The 19,789-nt window shown below is 45.1% G+C and overlaps 1 long non-coding RNA gene across 2 annotated transcripts in view; it reads right to left on the reverse strand.

Moving 5' to 3' along the window:
* Positions 1 to 1,749: 1,749 nt before the first annotated feature.
* LOC130366973 (uncharacterized) overlaps positions 1,750 to 19,789 on the reverse strand; it is a 34,091-nt gene continuing 16,051 nt past the window's right edge. The window contains exons 1-3 of one of the 2 annotated variants that reach the window (XR_008892024.1): positions 4,579 to 4,615; positions 2,408 to 2,482; positions 1,750 to 1,995 (exon numbers count right to left, since the gene is read on the reverse strand). This is a non-coding gene — a long non-coding RNA (uncharacterized LOC130366973). Of the gene's footprint in view, positions 1,996 to 2,407; positions 2,483 to 4,578; positions 4,616 to 19,789 lie in introns of those variants that run through there. The other variant, XR_008892023.1, reaches the window with a different exon arrangement.

A 19,789-nucleotide genomic window follows, 5' to 3' on the forward strand; every position in this document is an offset into this window, starting at 1 on the left:
GAAAAAAAGTTTGCCGTCTGAGGTACAAAAGAGATGTGGTAGTGCAAGAGGCAAGTTACATTTATACACTACATTATACAGAGAATATTGCCTTAGGTCTCCAGAGATACAAATATTTGGCCAAGAAAGAAAGAGGTAACAACAGTGTTGTATCATGTGACGTCTCATATGTGAAACTCTGAAAATGTACACTGCAATAACATTAAGACCTTTCTTTTGTCGCTCCATAATATAAAACTCCTTTACTGCTGGGCTCCCATCTACAATGTAATCAAATGAAACCTCACTCGTGCTTATGAATCCCTCTACAGTATCTATTCTCTCTTCCTTTATTAAAAATTGTTCAGTCTCTCTTTTTTACAACCTGTATTTTCCCATGACCTTTTCTATCATTCAACACCTATCGCTTCCTCTCATGAATGCATCAGAAGGCTTTCAAATGTGAAATCTATTCTTTGCAACACACTTCTTTGTTCTATATCTATTCTGTAGACCGCACAAAAAAATATCCCAATAGCAAAGTTTAATATAAGCCTGGAGAAGTAAAAAGCCAACCTAGCCACTCTGAGTAATTGGGAATCACTGCAAATACTGTAACATTCTATGTAGATAAATGTAAACCTAAATATCTTAGGGAAAACATTTGCCATATATCCGTGAGGCAGGTAAAATTAAAAGATTCACAGGTAAAGTAGCATGCACTGCTTATTTTCTGCTGCTTAGATTCTTTTTTTATATACAACCAGGCAGACATAATTTTGGTATTATGCAATACTGTGGCCATATCTAAATATACAGCTTTGTCTGGGCACTTGGTCACATCTTGGCATATGGTGGAATCTGTCACCAGTGTCACCTGCACTAATCTGCTGGTAATAGGGCGGGTGGCGCTGATTCCAACTGTTTACCTTTTTTTTTTTCCCTACGTGGCACCCCTCCTGAGTTATGCAAATATGCAAATGAAATGCTTTGGTACACTGGGTGTGGTCCTAGCCACGTGGTCCACTCTTCTGCATGCCCAGCTCCTATCATATAATCATGATCACAGGTTTTTCAGCCGCATTATCTTCTATACTGCACCGCTGAGCTCTGCCCCACACTAGTCACATGATTGTGACATCATCATAGATCTTACTCCTCCAGCAGATGCAGAGCAGGCCCTGGTTGGGCAGTCATCGCTGTTGTGTTGTGTGTGGAGATCTCTGCTCCTCAGTGACTGCCCAACAGGGACCTGCTCTGTATCTGCTGGATGCCGTACATGTGGGAGCGGGGCTCAGCAGTGCAGAAGAAGCTCAGGGTCATGAATATTTATAATGGGGAGGATGCACAATGGGCTTGGGGGACAAAACAGAGCACCGAGGAGCTGGGAACGCCCAATTGCACCTAAGCACTTACTTGCATATTTGGAATTTTGGGTGTAACTCAAGAACGGGGCCACATTGAAAAAAAAAAGGTAAATAGTGTTGGAATCAGCATTACATAATGACACTTTACTTGAGTGCTTTTTTTTTTTTTTTTGGTCCCCATCAACCTACCATTACTTTCCAAGCTATATTGTCTGCAGTTTGTCCTTTCCAGTTTCCTAACCCTATATGCTAAACCGCTGGACCACAGACATAGACTTACTTCTCACAAATAACCTTAGAAATATTGTAATATATTCTCTAATAATAAAAAAAAACATCAATATATTAATAGATAATTTTTTTTTGTTTATTGTTTTTTTTTTTATTGGAACAGTTGCAAAAATGTGTTTTTATTTTCTCTGTATACAATTGCATAAAAGAAAATGTGCGATTGTATATTACTGTGACCTTGGGTATATAATGTGATTAGGGATGGCTTGGGCCACATCAGGTGCAATCTTAGCATAATAAATACATTTATGCTGCTTTCCACCTGGAAGGTGCTGATCATGTGGAAAGTTTATTGTCAATCAATCCTCTGCTATCTCTGAAATCCACATGTGCTCCTCGGATTGAATGTTAAAATAACCTGGACAAGGTTGAAAGTAGGAAGGCAGAAATGACTTTCAGGCATCTAAAATTCCGGCAAGCACTTCATCATAAAAGCATCGCTGGTTAAAAATGAGACAGTCAACAAACTGAATTTGAGGCAGAAAGGTGAGAGAAGGAACGAAATGTAAAGGACATAGATCTAAGGTCCAAAGTAACATCTGTGATAGTGCATCTAATTCAGTTATTATTCCATCTACTGGCTGATCTAGACACTGAGCCAGGAAAATATGATACAATGTGTATATAGAAGGTTTACACTCCACTGCACCATGATGAGAACTTATCAAAGCACAGTCGAAAAATCACCCCATCCAATTGCTTCACCCACCGAGAGGAATGTGTGTCACAGAAAGAACAAAAGGCATTCAAATCGGCAATAAATTGCTTACATTTTATTTTCTCCAGCAATCTTTGTTCCCTCAAGGTGTCATCTGGAAGAGGACAATTACATTATCCGTCATTACCTACAAAGGAACAAGAATGGCTCAATAATGCTAAATATTGAGTTATTATTGATTTATCCAGTTCAGATATGTTAGCAATAAACGTGTCTGTCAACAATGGGATTAATTCAAAGAGCTGACATTAAAAAGAAAGCCCATGTGCCCATCTGTTACTATGTGTAGCATTGAAAGGATTGTTTTAATGTGAGACGTATACCATAATGAAGGCTGCTGACCTCTGGTCCCCAGCAGAATAGGAAGGGATGATGGTGGCATCTGTACCTGCCATGGGCATTATGGGTCTATATGTCCTACATCCCGGTATACCTCTATGAAAGTCATTTCTTTCTTTATCTCTTCTGAAGACAAAGGAAGAACATAGCTGCTTTATTGTTTAACATCTCCCTACTAATAAAGATTTCTGAACTGCTATTCTTAGTAGATAGTGTTGACCCTTACTACGAACTGTTAGTTGGCACCCACATAAATCATTAGAAACTCGATTCCTAAAAAAATCCATACCTTGTCTAACCTACATTTTTATGGCAGCAATTAGTGCTTCCCTGTTCCTCCCACAGAGAAAGGTCACTATTCTTGCATTTGAGAAGAATGTGTAATGAGAGAGCGAAACAGTGTATTAATAAACACATAATGTGAAAAAGTGTCAGGAATAAGTGGGAGATATGAAAGTTGTAGGTTAATGTAATGCCAACAAATGGCAGATTTATAGTGAAATATGGCCAGCTATTGTATCCTATATAAAATACTGCTTTAAAGGTTCAAAAATATGTTGTCTATATGCCAGCCATTGTGTGTTGTGCTGCTAAAAAAAAAAAAAAAACTCCATACAATATACGAAGAGCATATTAGAGTAAATTATAGTAATATATTTTAATTTAGCATTTGTATTCTGCTGTGAAGTTGAACACTACACTTGAGGGTGTATAGTACAATAATCTTATATTAATGCTGATAAATGTATCAACTTACTACTGTACTTATTCATTGTCATCAAAGTGACTGTTTTTGACATAGAAAACCCAATCTTTAAAGCGTGAAAACTGCTCAGGCGAGTGCAAGGTGATGTTGTTTTCAAGGTCAAAATGGGCTAGCCAAAGAACGTGTCAAATCTGAATTTAATGACTAAAGTTAAAAGACCACTGCTGTCTGCACTACATGAAAAATGCTAGATAATATTAGCATTCTGCAAAAAGACCAGGCTGTTTTTTTATTTTGCAATATTAAGACGAATAATAAGAATTGATTGTATATTCATTATAACTGGGATTAGAGGAAATCTACATATTAAGTCACTTATATTTCATTTTAACAACATTTGATATGATTGCCTGTAAAGAGACTGGTTCACACCTGAAATGTATAGCTATATTGCCAGGTATATATTTACAGCTCTCGCTGTTTTAGGCATCAAGCCTGAATATGCCCCTTTCACACGCACCAATTATCATCATGACACTTTTGTAAAAATACTGTAATTGGTTGATATTAAAGGGGATTTCCAGGACTTTGTGATTGATGACCTGGATGACAATACAGGGGTAAGGGGGAGGATGGCTCATAATATATGGGCAATGTGGCAGAAACTAGGGGGATATTGTGGATGGGATTATGACAGCAATGTGGTGGATACTTGGGGAATATTTCTGGTAATATGAAGGGCAAGGTGGCAGACACTGGGATGGTATATTGGCCACCAATATGGGTGTGTTGTGGCTGACGGTGGGAGGATGTAGTAATTAGAAAGTAAGGAGGGACATTAGGAGATATACTGTAGTGGTTGACAATAGAGGAACATTGTGGCTGACACCTAGGTTATTGAATGCCCGGGGGAGAGGAACTGCTGTACTTAAAGTTACTCTGCTAAAGTCACAGCTGTGGACACACACTCCCTCCATGGGCAAGACAGGCCACAGGGAGTAGTCAGGGGCACAGCTTAAGGCTCATGGGGCCCTGATGCTAAAGTTTAGCTTGTTGCACAAATTAACTTTGTATATACTTGTGTCTGCAGGACACAAAAACAGACTACCGTACTTAGGACTTCAGCAATACAGAATAGATACGTGTGTATAAGACTTATTTGTGTATAGAAAACATACCATATACAACTAGAAGGGACAGTACGTAGACCCTGACTCCTCCCACCCATGTAACTGATCACATGACATCATTACTGGTCCTTTAGCCTACACTACTCAGGGTTCCCATCTTATACTACAGCAGCCCATGCTGCTATCTAGCCATAGTGAATCTCATCCTGATTAAGGGGTACTTGGCTGGCACAGGCTCAATAAATGAGGGATTTATCTACTGTCTTGTGCTGCAATGGTCACCAGTATTCAAATTGCATTTCGACCCTCCTGTTCACAGTAGTCCCAATATACAAACTATACATCAGGGACATGTACACATAGGCCTCAAATGGGGCTCCATAAAGACCACTCAGACCCCCAACGATCTAAAACTCATCCCCTATTCAGCACATAGGGTATAAGTTTTTATCCATGAGGTACCGCATGTACTCGAGTATAATCCGACTCGAATATAAGCCGAGGCCCCCTTATTTTACCACGAAAACCCAGGAAAAGTTATTGACTTGACTATGAGCCTAGGTTGGGAAATACATCATCCCCCCATGTAATCATCCAGACCCCCGTCATCATCCCCCCCCCTTCATCATCACCCCCTGTCAATCCCTTCATCAGTGGAATTCAACCTGCGGACCTTCAGATGTTGCAAAACTACAACTCCCAGCATGCCCGGACAGCCATTGGCTGTCTGAGCATGCTGGGAGTTGTAGTTTTGAAACATCTGGAGGTCCGCAAGTTGAAGAGCACTGCGGCCTTCATCATCATCCAGACCCCCGTCATCATCCCCCCCTTCATCATCACCCTCCTTCATCATCACCCCCTATCAATCCCTTCATCAGTGGTCTTCAACCTGCGGACCTCCAGAGGTTTCAAAACTACAATTCCCAGCATGCCCGGACAGTCATCGGCTGTCCAGACATGCTGGGTGTTGTAGTTTTGAAACCTGTGGAGGTCAGCAGGTTGAAGACCACTGCAGCCTTCTTCATCATCCAGCCCCCCCCCTTTTGTTTTGTACTCACCTCCCCTCGGCAGGACGTTAGGGTGAGCTGGTCAGGGCCATCTATGCTGCAGGGACCGTCCGGTGGGGATGGTTAGTCATTGCAGGTGGTCCATCTTCACTGGGGGGGCCTCTTCTCCATGCTTCGGCCCCAGCCCCGGAGTAGGGACGTTGCCTTGACGACGATGCACAAGGATTTTGCGCATTAACGTCCCTGTGGGTCGTTGTCAAGGCAATGTCACTACTCCGGGGCTGGGGCTGAAGCGCAGAGAAGAGTCCCCCCTGGTGAAAATGGACAGCCCGCTATGACTAACTATCCCCACCGGACGGTCCCTGCAGCATAGATGGCCTGGACCAGCTCACCTTAACGTCCCGCCGAGGGGAATTGAGTACAAAACAAAAGGGGGGGGGGGCTGGATGATGACGAAGTCCGCAGTGGTCTTCAACCTGCGGACCTCCAGAGGTTTCAAAACTACAACACCCAGCATGCCCAGACAGCCGATGGCTGTCCACGCTTGCTGGGAGTTCTAGTTTTGAAACATCTGGAGGTCTGCAGGTTGAAGACCACTGATGAAGGGATTGACAGGTGGAGAGTTCACTCGAGTATAAGCCGAGGGGGGCTTAAATCGTGCTGAAAAACTCGGCTTATACTCGAGTATATACGGTAAAAAAAAAGTACACTCTGAATAAAAATGGTACCGATAAAAACTACAGATCACGGCACAAAAAATAAGCCTCATGCGGATAATAAAGAGCTATAGCGGTCAGAAGAGGACTTATAGAGGGACATTTATTATTGGAGGTGAGTTTTTTTTTAGCTTAGCTTGGATGCATTAATAGTCGCAGGTGTGCTTAAGCAAAGATTCGTGCGACAATTCATGAGGCAAGAGGTTAGCAAGTTTTTGAAAATGCTCTACATGGAGTAATTTAGGAATTTTTACTATGCAGTGGTAACAAATTTATCAAGTGTGGCTTTCCCAGAAAATGTTGCAAACTCCTTTGAAAACACCACAAATCTACACCAGCCCAGTCCTGCCTTACAAAACTGCCTTTGGAGTGCACTTTTAAAAAGTCACTCATTTAATGCGCAACAGAGTAAAAAGTCACAGAGGAGTGAAGGAATCATACAAAACAGTGTTTTGAAAAAATAAGTATGATAAATATGTTGCACGTAAAATGCAAAACTAAAGAAAAAATAAATTACTTCAGAACATACTTTCCAACAACAACAATGATTAATCTCCCCCCAATGTTTTTAATAGTAGTAAAATAAGAAAACTAACTATAAATTGGGTATCGTTGGAAGTAGAGATGAGCAAATTTTTGAAAAATTTGATTCAGCTGATTCGCCAAATTTCCCCCAGAAGATTGTTTCCGTCCTAATTTATTTGCAGCGAATCGCTAATAAAAATGGCTATTACTGGCCTACAGAGAGCCTCAATAGGGGTGTAGAACATTTTGCCTGGCTGTAACACGCATAGGGTTTGTGTTGGGTTAGTAAAATAATACTGTTATTCAGTAAACATGCAGATCAGAAGCGTCACTATTAGAATCAATGTCGGAGAGCAGCACAATGACAGAGCCTGGAGGTGGCATCAGTATGAGGAGACCATATAGTGGCTGAATGATACAACGTGGAGGTGGCGGCAGCATGAGCAGAACATATAGTGGCTGAATGACACAGCCTGGAGTTGGCAGCATCATGAGGAGACCACATAGTGGCTGAATGACGCAGCCTGGAGTTGGCGGCAGCATGAAGTGGCTGAATGACACAGCTTGTCTTTTGCGGCAGCATGTAGAGTACATATAGTGGCTGAATGACACAGCCTGGAGGTGGCGGAAGCATGAGGAGAACATATAGTGGATGAATGACACAGCCTGGAGGTGGAGGCCACATGAGGAAACATATAATGCCTGAGTAACACAGCATGGAGGTGGCGGCAGCATGAGGATTACATCTAGTGGCTTAATGTCACAACCAGGAGTTGGCGGCAGCAAGAGACCATATAGTGGCTGAATGACACAGCGTGGAGGTGGCGGCAGCATGGGGAGAATATATAGTGGCTGAATGACACAGCCTGGAGTTGGCGGCAGCATGAGGAGACCACATAGTGGCTGAATGACGCAGCCTGAAGTTGGCGGCAGCATATAGTGGCAGAATGACACAGCCTGTAGTTTGCGGCAGCATGAGGAGAACATATAGTAGCTGAATGACACAACCTGGAGGTGGCGGCAGCATGAGGAGACCATATAGTGCCTGAATGACATAGCGTGGAGGTGGCAGCAGCATGAGGAGAACATCTAATGGTGCCGTGGGTGGCAATACCAGTACCATGTGATGAAGGTGGGTGAAAAAAGGAGAACTTGGCATCAGATGTGTAGCATTAGGAGGGTGGCAGGATCAGAATAGTAGCAGGTAGGCAGAAGAAAACGGTCTATTTGTAACAGTGTTCATGTGCACAAGTAAGTATTGAGGAAGTGCATTACTTAAAACTTAACTTTTAATAATATACTTAGGATAAAATATTCGGACCCCATTTTTTTTAAATCAAACAAAAGGAAAGGTGTGCGAAAAACATGTGTCACCTACACCACCAAGTATTGATGTGATGCAAAGACCTCAAAAGGATGGAAGGGAACAACATATGGTCCATTGTAACCGGTGGGGGTAAAAACTACCTCTGTAAGGCCCTATTCTCACATTATTAATTCCCTTCTTGACAAGTGTTACTCGCCCTAAAATGGGCTCCCCACACAGCCAACTCTCCCTATTTCCACCTACAAACACTGCCATTTCCTAGGGTTTTTAGGTGGAAATAGAGATTGGCACCTGTGTGGGGCCGCACTTTTTAAGACGAGTAACCCTTTCCTCGGAAAGGATGAAGGAAACAACATATTGTCCATTGTAGCAGGTGGGGGTAAAAACTTCCTCTGTAAGACCTTACTCTCGCCCTATTAATTCCTTTCTTGGCAATTGTTACTCACCCTAAAAAGGGTGGACCAACACAGGAAACTCTCTATTTCCACCTAAAAACCCTTGGAAATGGCAGTGTTTGTAGGGGGAAAAAGGGAGAGGTTGCTGTGTGGGGACACCCTTTTTAGGGCAAGTAACACTTGCCAAGAAGGGAATTAATAATTCGAGAGTAGGGCCTTACAGGGGAAGTTTTTACCCCCCCCCCCCCCAGTTACAATGGACCATACTTTGTTCCCTTTCACCTTTTAGAGGTCTTTGCATCACATCAATACTTGGTGGTGTAGGTGGCACATGGTGTTTTTTTGCACATCTTTCCTTTTGTTTGATTTAAAAAAAAAATTTGGGTCCATATATTTTATCCTAAGCATATTATTAAAAGTTAAGTTTTACATAATGCATATCCTCAATTCTTACTTGTGGTCTGATGCGGAGGAATGTCTGTAACTGGGGAGCAGCACCTTTAATATGTGTTGCGCTATCCATATTTATGAAGTGTTGGTGTGGCACCATGGTGACTTTACTCTGATGCATCAGGCATTGGTGGGTGGAAATCCTGGCTGATCCATGCCTGATTCATCTTCACATAAGGTCAGTCCCTCCACATTTTTCGTGAACAGACGAGATCTCCTTGGGGTTACTTTGGCCCCCGCCCCACTAAACACCCGCTATGATGGCACACTACTGGCCGGGCAGGACAGCTTTTCCAGAGCAAACTCTGCTAGTTGAGGTCACAAATCAAGTTTGGCTGCCCAGAAGTCCAGTGGATCTTCAAGGTGTGTTGGCATGGTTACATCAAGGTATGCCACCACCTGCTAGTTCAGGTCCTGCTCCAGGTCTACCTGCTGCTGATGAGTTGCATATACCATATAGTGGCTGAATGACACAGCTTGGAGTTGGCGACAGCATGAGGAGACCATATAGTGGCTTAATGACACAGCCTGGAGTTGGCGGCAGCATGAGGAGACAATAAGGTGGTGGAATGACACAGCCTGGAGTTGATGGCAGCATGAGCAGACCATATAGTGGCTGAATGACACAGCCTGAAGTTGGTGGCAGCATGAGGAGACCATATAGTGGCTTAATGACACAGCCTGGAGGTGGCGGCAGCATGAGGAGAACATATGGTGGCAGAATGAGACAGCCTGTAGGTGGCAGCAGCATCAGGCTTCCTGAAAATGACCCGGTGACAGAGTGGTGCAGTGGGTGGCAATACCAGTACTGGGTGACGAAGGTGGGTGAAAAAAGGAGAACTTGGCATCAGATGTGTGGCATCAGGAGGGTGGCTGAGGCAGGTAGGTAGAAGAAAACAGTCTCTTTTGTAAAAGTGTTAATGTGCACAAGTAGGTATTGACGATATGCATTACGTAAAACTTAACTTTTAATAATATGCTAAGGATAAAATATATGGACCCCCAATTTTTTTTTTAAATCAAACAAAGTGAAAGGTGTGCAAAAAACACCATGTGCCATCTACACCACCAAGTATTGATGTGATGCAAAGACCTCTAAGAGGTGGAAGGGAACAACGTATGGTCCATTGTAACCGGTGGGGTTAAAAACTTCCCCTGTAAGGCCCTACTCTCGCATTAGTAATTCACTTCTTGACAAGTGTTACTCGCCCTAAAAAGGGCGGCCCCACACAGGAACCTCTCCCTATTTCCACCTACAAACACTGCCATTTCCTAGGGTTTTTAGGTGGAAACAGGGATTGGCTCCTGTGTGGGGCTGCACTTTTTAAGACGAGTAACACTTTCCTCGAAAAGGATGAAGGGAACAACATATTGTCCATTGTAGCAGGTGGGGGTAAAAACTTCCCCTGTAAGGACCTACGCTCACCCCATTAATTCCCTTCTTGGCAATTCTTATTCACCGTAAAAAGGGTTGTCCCACACAGGAAACTCTATATTTCCACCTAAAAACCCTTGGAAATGGCAGTGTTTGTAGGGGGGAAAAGGGAGAGGTTCCTTTGTGGGGCCGCCCTTTTTAGGGTGAGTAACACTTGCCAAGAAGGGAATTAATAATGCGAGAGTAGGGCCTTACAGGGGAAATTTTTACCCCCACTGATTACAATGGACCATACGTTGTTCCCTTTCACCTTTTAGAGGTTTTTGCATCACATCAATACTTGGTGGGGTAGGTGGGTCCATATATTTTATCCAATGCATATTATTAAAAGTTAAGTTTTAAGTAATGCATATCCTCACTACTTGTGGTCTGATGCGGAGGAATGTCTGTAACTGGGGATAAGCACCTTAAATATGTTTTGCACTATCCATATTTGTTGGTGTGGAACCATGGTCAATCTACTCTGATGCATCAGGCATTGGTGGGTGGAAATCCTGGCTGATCCATGCCTGATTCATCTTTACAAAGGTCAGTCTCTCCACATTTTTTGTGGACAGATGAGTTCTCCTTGGGGTGACTATGGCCCCCGCTGCACTAAACACCCGCTCTGATGGCACACTACTGGCCAAGCAGGACAGCTTTTCCAGAGCAAACTCTGCTAGTTGAGGTCACACATCAAGTTTGGTTGCCCAGAAGTCCAGTGGATCTTCAAGGTGTGTTGGAATGGTTACATCAACGTATGCCACCACCTGCTAGTTCAGGTCTTGCTCCAGGTCTACCTGCTGCTGATGAGTTGCTTCACTGTGCAGGTGAAGAAAGATACTTATTAGCGACCGTAGACTCAGGCTGCTGCTGATGGAGCTGGTACTGCTCCTGCAACCCCACCCCTCCCCAGCAGCCATGGTAGTGGAAGGTGAGTGCAGAGGGCCCCCCCGAGTCAGACCTGAGATAGGATGGATGATGGCACAGATAGGCATTGGCCAACTGACTATGTAGGATGTCTCTGTAGTAGGACAGTTTGTCCTCCCTCTCAGTGGGTGTAAAAATAGCCCCCCTTTTGTGCCGATAGTGATGGTTCAATAAGGTGGAGAGCCAGAAGTCATCCCGCTGCCGAAAGGTGACAATTCGGCAGTCACTACGCAAGCAAGTGAGCATGCATTGTGCCATTTGTGCAAGTGACTCGGAGGGACTCCCTGCCTCCATCTCCACTGCATACTGCCGCAATGTGTCTGGGTCCTCTGTCTCGCCTTCCTCATAACCCTCTAGCTCCTCTGGCTGCTCCTCCTCTCTTGTCAGATGACTAGAAAAACCGCCCATCTCGCGAAACCTAAACTTTGCTCCACTGTGCCCCTCCCACTTTCCTCCTCCTCCAGTTCAGGCCCCACATGGCTAATGTGGCTGTGAGATGTAGGCGCCATGTCTCCAGTGCCCTGACCAGCCATCGTTTCCAACACGTGTTGTAGTAGATGATGCAGTGGAATGACGTTGTTCATCATGTAATGACTGACTAATAATGTGGCTTACTCAAAGGGCCTGAGCAAATGGCAGGTGTCACGTATGAGCTGACACTGGTTAACATTGAAGTTACACAGGGGAGTCCCCATATACGCTTGGATCATGAAGAAATTGGGGATGGCTTTTCTCTGTTCGTATAGTCGGTCCAACATATGGAGGGTGGAATTCCAACGTGTGGAAACATCGCAAATCAGACTATGTTGGGGGATACCGTTCTGATGCTGCAGCTCAAGGATTGTGTGCTTTGCTGTGTGCGAGTGGCTGAAGTGCATGCAAAGTTTCCTTCCCATTGTTAGGATGTCTTGAAGATGAGGGGAACACTTCAGGAACCGCTTGACAACCAGATTGAACACGTGTGCCATGCAGGGCTCATGTCTCAAGCTTCCTTGTCACAGTGCAGACAAGATGTTCTTCCTGTTGTCGGTCACCATGGTTGCCATTTCCAGTTTTCGTGGAGTAAGCCATTATTCGATTTCTTCATGAATGACTTTTAGCAGTTCCTCCCCTGTGTGACTCCTATGCAAACCATATTAAGAACAGTGTAACACCGCCGTTGTCACGATGCCGGCTGGCAGGAGGTGGATCCTCTGTGCCAGAGAGGGATTGGCGTGGACCGTGCTAGTGGACCGGTTCTAAGTCACTACTGGTTTTCACCAGAGCCCGCCGCAAAGCGGGATGGTCTAGCTGCGGCGGTAGTGACCAGGTCGTATCCACTAGCAACGGCTCAACCTCTCTGGCTGCTGAAGATAGGCGCGGTACAAGGGAGTAGACAGAAGCAAGGTCGGACGTAGCAGAAGGTCGGGGCAGGCAGCAAGGATCGTAGTCAGGGGCAACGGCAGGAGGTCTGGAACACAGGCTAGGAACATACAAGGAAACGCTTTCACTGGCACAATGGCAACAAGATCCGGCAAGGGAGTGCAAGGGAGGAGATCAGATATAGCCAGGGAGCAGGTGGAAGCCAATTAAGCTAATTGGGCCAGGCACCAATCATTGGTGCACTGGCCCTTTAAGTCTCAGGGAGCTGGCGCGCGCGCGCCCTAGAGAGCGGAGCCGCGCGCGCCAGCACATGACAGCAGGGGACGGGAACGGGTAAGTGACCTGGGATGCGATTCGCGAGCGGGCGCGTCCCGCTGTGCGAATCGCATCCCCGACGGCCATGACAGTGCAGCGCTCCCGGTCAGCGGGACCGACCGGGGCGCTGCGGAGAGAGAGACGCCGTACGCGCTCCGGGGAGGAGCGGGGACCCGGAGCGCTAGGCGTAACAGCCGTGCCCTGCACACATGGTATGCTGAAGGAGCACTGAGACTTGTCCGTGCAGTGGAGGCTGAGGACACGGTGGAGGATGAGGAGGCAGAGTCACACACTGTCACAGGACCAACGGCCTGAGAGCATGGAGGCGGAAGCGGTGTGATCTTTCTAAGTTGCTGTTGTGGCTGTGCAGGAACCCCATTCACCCAGTGGGCCTTAAGGGAGATGTATTGTCCCTGACCGTAATTACAGCTCCACTTGTCGGCGCTGCCGTGCACTTAGGTACACACCGACAGGCTCAAGGACTGGCCCACCTTCTGTTCCAAAAAATTGTGCAGGGCTGGTACTGCCTTCTTCGGAAAGAAATGATGGCTTGGGACTCTCCACCTTGGCTTGGCCCAAGCCATCAGTTCTCTGAAAGGTGCAGAGTCCACCACTTGAAAAGGGAGTGACTGCAGCACCAGAAACTTGGACAGGAGCACATTCAGCTTCTGCGCCTTTAGATAAGTGGGCGCATACTGGTGTCTCTTGGACATGGCTTCGCTGATGGATTGCTGGCGGAGTGACTGACTCGAAGTGAGATGAGGCAGGAGCATCTGGAGTGACTGCAGATGGGTATGACACACAGCTCAGTCGAAGTGGTGGATCCTTGGCTGGCTGAAACGGGAGCAGCATGCCACTGGGTGATGCAACAGACTGAGCCACCACATCGGGGCCACGGTTCTTCCAGGCTGCTTTATGGTGAGGCTGCATATGTTGACACAGGGTCGTGGTGCCAACATTGGGACCCTGGCAATGTTTCACCTTCTTCCAACAAATCTTGCATATGGCCATGTTAACCTCCTCTGGATGCTTGAGGAAAAACTGCCACACCGCCAAATAATTGATTTTCCCACCCACAGTCCGCACTGATTGACTCCTACTGCCGCTGACTCCAGGAACCCCTGTTTCACTACCTCCTGTGAAGGTAGGCTGACGCGAAGCAGGTGGTCTACCCCGGGCACGTTAGGCTCCAGACTTTCCACTTCTGCCACCATGCTGACTGTCAACCAGGCTACCACCTTGCTGGCTCAGCTGCTGCCTTACGGGCAACCTGCAACCCTCTTCATCTGATGATGATGATGAAGCCCCTTCTACACCCGGGTCCCAAGTGCGATCGGCTTCATCATCATCGAGTTGTGTCTGCACGCCACTGATGTTCTTCTCAGGTTCCTCAACAGTGTCTGTTTGAGGAGCCTGAACGCTCGCAACACCACCTCCCACGCCACTCTCCTCATCACTACTTGCCTGCCTAGCAGAGGAAGCGGTGGATGTCTCCTCCACTTCTTGGCTGGGCAGTAGCTGCTGACTGTCCTCTAGTAGATCGTCCTCACTAAATAGTGGAGGTGAACCCACAGCATAAGATACTTCTGTTGGGGAGGGAACAGCATAGGACAGAGGCAATGGGAGGACAGGGACTGCTCCCGGGCCATGCCAACTGAGGGTTCTGTCTGAGAAACCCACCAACTGTTGACTGGGGGTGTCAGATGTCACTTGTAAGGAAGTGGATGACCGTATTAACCAATCGATGACGGCAGATGGGTTGCTGGTCGAGACACGACCATTAGCTGATACCGGGAGCTCAATCCTCTCGCTGCGACACCTGCTGCCACTCGCCCCCAGTCTGCTGCGACCTCTGCCTGATGAATTTAGGCCTCTGGCACTCCTCTGTGCATGTCCTGGCACTTCTCTGCCTGACATACTTAGAGTGTACATGAGGGGAGTACAATACACTCCACTACACTTTAAACAGTATTTGTGTACAACACCAGCCGGTATTTACTTTTGGCTTTCCTTTCACAGTATCTAGGCCCTTAAGACTTTAACCCCTTTCCGCAGAATGACTTATATAAATTTCAAGTTATGCAGGTAGTTAACGCATCTTTACGTTTGAATAAGTAATTCAATTAACCCGGTTATGCGTGGCATAACACGGGTTAACGGGCAGAACTCCCGCTGTTACTGGAGGGAGACAACTTCTGCAAGCCCCCTCAGGACCATCTGTGAATGGTCCTGGTCAACGATCACTGTGATTGGTCCCTGTGGACCAATCACAGTGTCTCAGATGACAGGGGGGGGGGTGAAAGTTCACATCCTCCGCTCTGCCTGTCCCTAGAAGTCTGGGCAGAGCAGAGAAAGAGGACCCTGAGAGCTGTGGGGGACAATGTGGCGGAGGGAACAGTGGCACTTACCTGGGACCGGCGCAGGCAGCGGGGACCAGGGACCAGCGGCAGGCAAGTGGAGGAGGCAGCGTCGGCATCAGAGGCAGCAGTGAAGATCAGTGAAAAGTGATCTTCACTGCTGCTTCTAGGAGTTTCAAAACTACAACTCCCAGCATGCCCAGACAGCCTTTGGCTGTCCGGGCATGCTGGAAGTTGTAGTTTTGCAGCATCTGGAGGGCCACAGTTCGGAGACCACTGTGCAGTGGTCTCCAATCTGTGCTCTTCCAGATGTTGCAAAACTACAACTCTCAGCATGTTCAGACAGTCCAGGCATGCTGGAAGTTGTAGTTCTGTAACATCTGGCCCTTCACATGTTGCCGAACTACAACTCCCAGAATGCCTGGACTGTCTGGGCATGCTTGGAGTTGAAGTTTTGCAACATCTGGAGACCTACAGTTTGGACACCACTACACAGTAGTGTCCAAACTGTTCTCTAGTTGTTGCAAAACTACAACTCCCAGCATGCCCTTCAGCTGTCAGGGCACGCTGGGAGTTGTAGTTTTGCAACAACTGGAAGCACACCGGTTGGGAAACATTGTCTGTTTCCTAACCCGTGTGCCTCCAATTGTTGCAAAACTATAACTCCCAGCATGCACTGACAGAGGTGGAGGCAGCTGGAGGCACACGGGTTGGGAAATACTGAGTTAAGTAACAAACACTCAGTGTTTTTCAACCAGTGTGCCTCCAGCTGTTGCAACATTACAAGTCCCAGCATGCCCTTCTGCTGTCACTGCATGCTGAGAGTTGTAGTTTTGCAACAGCTGGAGGTTTGCCCCCCCTCCCCATGTAAATGTACAGGGTACAATCACATGGGCTGGGGTTTACAGTGAGCTTCTCACTGCAGGTTTGAGATGCAGCAAATTTTCCGCTGCAGCTCATACTCCCAGCGGGAAACACGCTTTGACCCCACCCGTGTGACTGTACCCTAAAAACACTACACTACACTACACTTACACAAAATAAAGAGTAAAACACTACATATACACATACCTCTACACAGTCCCCTCCCCTCCCTACCCAATAAAAATGAAAAACATATCGTATGGCACTGTTTCCAAAACAGAGGCTCAAGCAGTCAAAAAACAACAACTCCCAGTATTGCCATACAGCTATTGACTGTCCAGGCATGCTGGGAGTTTTGCAACAGCTGGAGGCACCCTGTTTGTGGATCACTGGGATAGAATACCCCTATGTCCACCCCTATGCAAATCCCTAATTTAGGCCTCAAATGCGCATGGAGCTCTCTCACTTCGGAGCCCTGTCGTATTTCAAGGCAACAGTATAGTGCCACATATGGGGTATTTCCGTATTCGGGAAAAATTGGCTAACACATTTTGGGGGGCTTTTTCTCCTTTTACCCCTTATGAAAAGGTAAAGTTGGGGTCTACTCCAGCATGTTATTGTAAAAAAATAAAAAAATTTACACTAACTTGCTGGTGTTGCCCCATACTTTTTATTTTCACAAGTGGTAAAAGGAAAAAAAGAACCCCAAAATCTGTAATGCAATTTCTCCTGATTACAGAAATACCCCATATGTGGACAAAAAATGCTCTGCGGGCGCACAACAAGGCTCAGGAGTGATAGCACCATGTACATTTGAGGTGATTTGCACAGGGGTGGCTGATCGTTACAGCGGTTCTGAAATAAACACAAAAAAACACCCACATGTGACCCCATTTTAGAAACTACACCCCTCATTGAACGTAACAAGGGGTATTTTCGTACAATTTTCGTTGAAAATGAAAAATGTAAATTTTTTTCACTAAAATACTGGTGTTATCCCAAATTTATCATTTTCACAAGGGGTAATAGGAAAAAAGCACACCAAAATTTCTAACCCGATTTCCTCTGAGTAAGAACATACCCCATATGTGGACTTAAAGTGCTCTGCTGGTGCACTACAGGGCTCAAAAGAGAAGGAGCGCCATTGGACTTTTGGAGAGGGAATTTGGCTGGAATTGAAAGCCATGTGAGTTCACAAACTACAACCCTCATAGAATGTAATAAGGAGTGCTGTGAGCATTTTTACCCCACAGGTGTCTGACAGATTTTTGGAGCAGTGGTCCGTGAAAATGAAAAATTTAATTTTTCACTTGCACAGCTCTTTGTTCCAAAAGTTTGTAAAATGCCAGTGGGGTGTAAATGCTCACTGCACCACTTATTATATTCCGTGAGGGGTGAAGTTACAAAAATGGGGTCACATGTGTTGGGGGGGGGGGGGTCACACTGTTCTGGTAGCATGGGGGCTTTGTAAATGCACATGGCCCTTGACTTCCATTCCAAACAAATTCTCTCTCCAAAAGCTCAAAAGCTCCCTCTCTTCTGAGTATTGTAGTTCGCCTGCAGAGCACTTAACATCCACATATGGGGAATATCCATTCTCACAGTACGCCTTGTTACGTGCCTTTAGGGGTGTAGTTTCCAAAAAAGAAAGCCATGTTTTTTTGTTTTTTTGGGCTGTTATGGAACCATATGGGCTTCCTAAATGCAACATGCCCCCTAAAAACCATTTCAGCAAAATTCACTTTCCAAGATCCTATTGTCGCTTGTTCGCTTCTGAGCTGTAGCGCACCCACAGAGCATTTTACGCTCACATATGAGGTATTTCCTTACTCGAGAGAAATTGGATTACACATTTGGGGAGCATTTTCTCCTTTTACCCCTTGTAAAAATAAAAAAACTGAGTCTACAAGAACATGTTAGTGTAAAAAATGGAGATTTTGAATTTTCTCCTTCACTTTGCTGCTATTCCTGTGAAACAACTAAAGGGTTATCAAACATTCTGAATATCATTCTGTATACTTTAAGGGATGCAGTTTTTATAATGGGGTCATTTATGGGGTATTTCTAATATGAAGATCCCTCAAATGCACTTCAAAACTGAACTGGTCCCTGAAAAATTCAGATTTTTAAAATTTTGTGAAAATTTTGAAAATTGCTGCTGAACTTTGAAGCCCTCTGATGTCTTCTAAAAGTAAAAACATGTCAACTTTATGATGCAACCATAAAGTAGACATATTGTATATGTGAATTAATATATTATTTATTTAATATATTTTCCTTACAAGCAGAGAGCTTTAAATGCAAAATGTTCTAATTTTTCATGACATTTTCGATTTTTTCACCAAGAAATGATGCAAGTATCGACGAAAATTTACCACTATGATAAATTAGAATATGTCACAAAAAATTATCTCGGAATCAAATTCATTAGTAAAAGCATCCCAGTTATTAATGCTTAAAGTGACAGTGGTCAAATGTTCAAAAAATGCTCTGGTCCTTAAGGCCAAAATGGGCTTGGTCTTTAAGGGGTTAACAGGAACAATATAGTACACCACCTAGATGTACGTATGTGGTATGTACTTATGAGAGGAGGACAATGCGCTCCAGTATGCTTAAAACAGTATTTGTGTACTACACCAGCCAGTGTGTACTTTTGGCTGGCCTTTCACAGTATCTAGGCCCTTAAGACTTTAACAGGAACAAAATAGTACATCACTTAGATGTGGAAAAATGCTTTTCTGCGCAACACACAGCACTGTCTGTCCCTCTCTATTAGTGATGAGCGGCATAGGCTATATTCGAATTTGCAATATTTTGCGAATATATGGACGAATATTCGTCATATATTTGCGAAATTCGCATATTCGTTATATTCGCTTTTTTTGGTGCATATGCGAAAATATATGTGCATATTCGCGAATATTGAGCCCTCCCTTCTTTAATGTATAGGGAACTATGACTAGTGCATTAACTCTGTGATTTTTTGCCTGTTGAAACCAATAGGCCTATTGTGGTCTATGGGGATCTCATGGCATATAAAACAGTAAGATAAGCAGGACCATCTTGGCAGCACAGTGGAATGGGAGACCACCACTGGTTCGCGTCCTGGGGTGGGACATAGTGTTTCAGTCAATCTGTATCTGATTGGTTGCTGAGTTGCCCATAGCAACCAATCAGATTGCTTCTTTGATTTTTTTAGAGGCCTTTTCAAAAATGAAAGAAACAATCTGATTGGTTGCTGTGGGCAACTGCACAACTCTTCCTCTACACTGGTTTTGATGAATCTCCCCCATAGAGGGAGATTTATCAAAACCTGTCAGGAGGAAAAGTTTCTGGGTTGCCCATAGCAACCAATCAGATTGCTTCCTTCATTTTACATTATCGTTTGAGGAGCTTGTCCAATGTTTTGTAGGTTACATACTTTAAATGTAGCCAATTTCTGGTCCAATTTGTGTAAAAATGACTTGCATCTCATTTATTATGAGTTTTGTCACAATGATGCCATCTTTTCTGAGTGAATGAGATGTTACTGTATAACGTGATGTGCCGAGCAGCTCTGGATGACAACTGTGCTGCTCCTCGCATATTGATAATAGA

Source organism: Hyla sarda, chromosome 4 (assembly GCF_029499605.1).
Source record: "Hyla sarda isolate aHylSar1 chromosome 4, aHylSar1.hap1, whole genome shotgun sequence".
NCBI lineage: Eukaryota > Metazoa > Chordata > Amphibia > Anura > Hylidae > Hyla > Hyla sarda.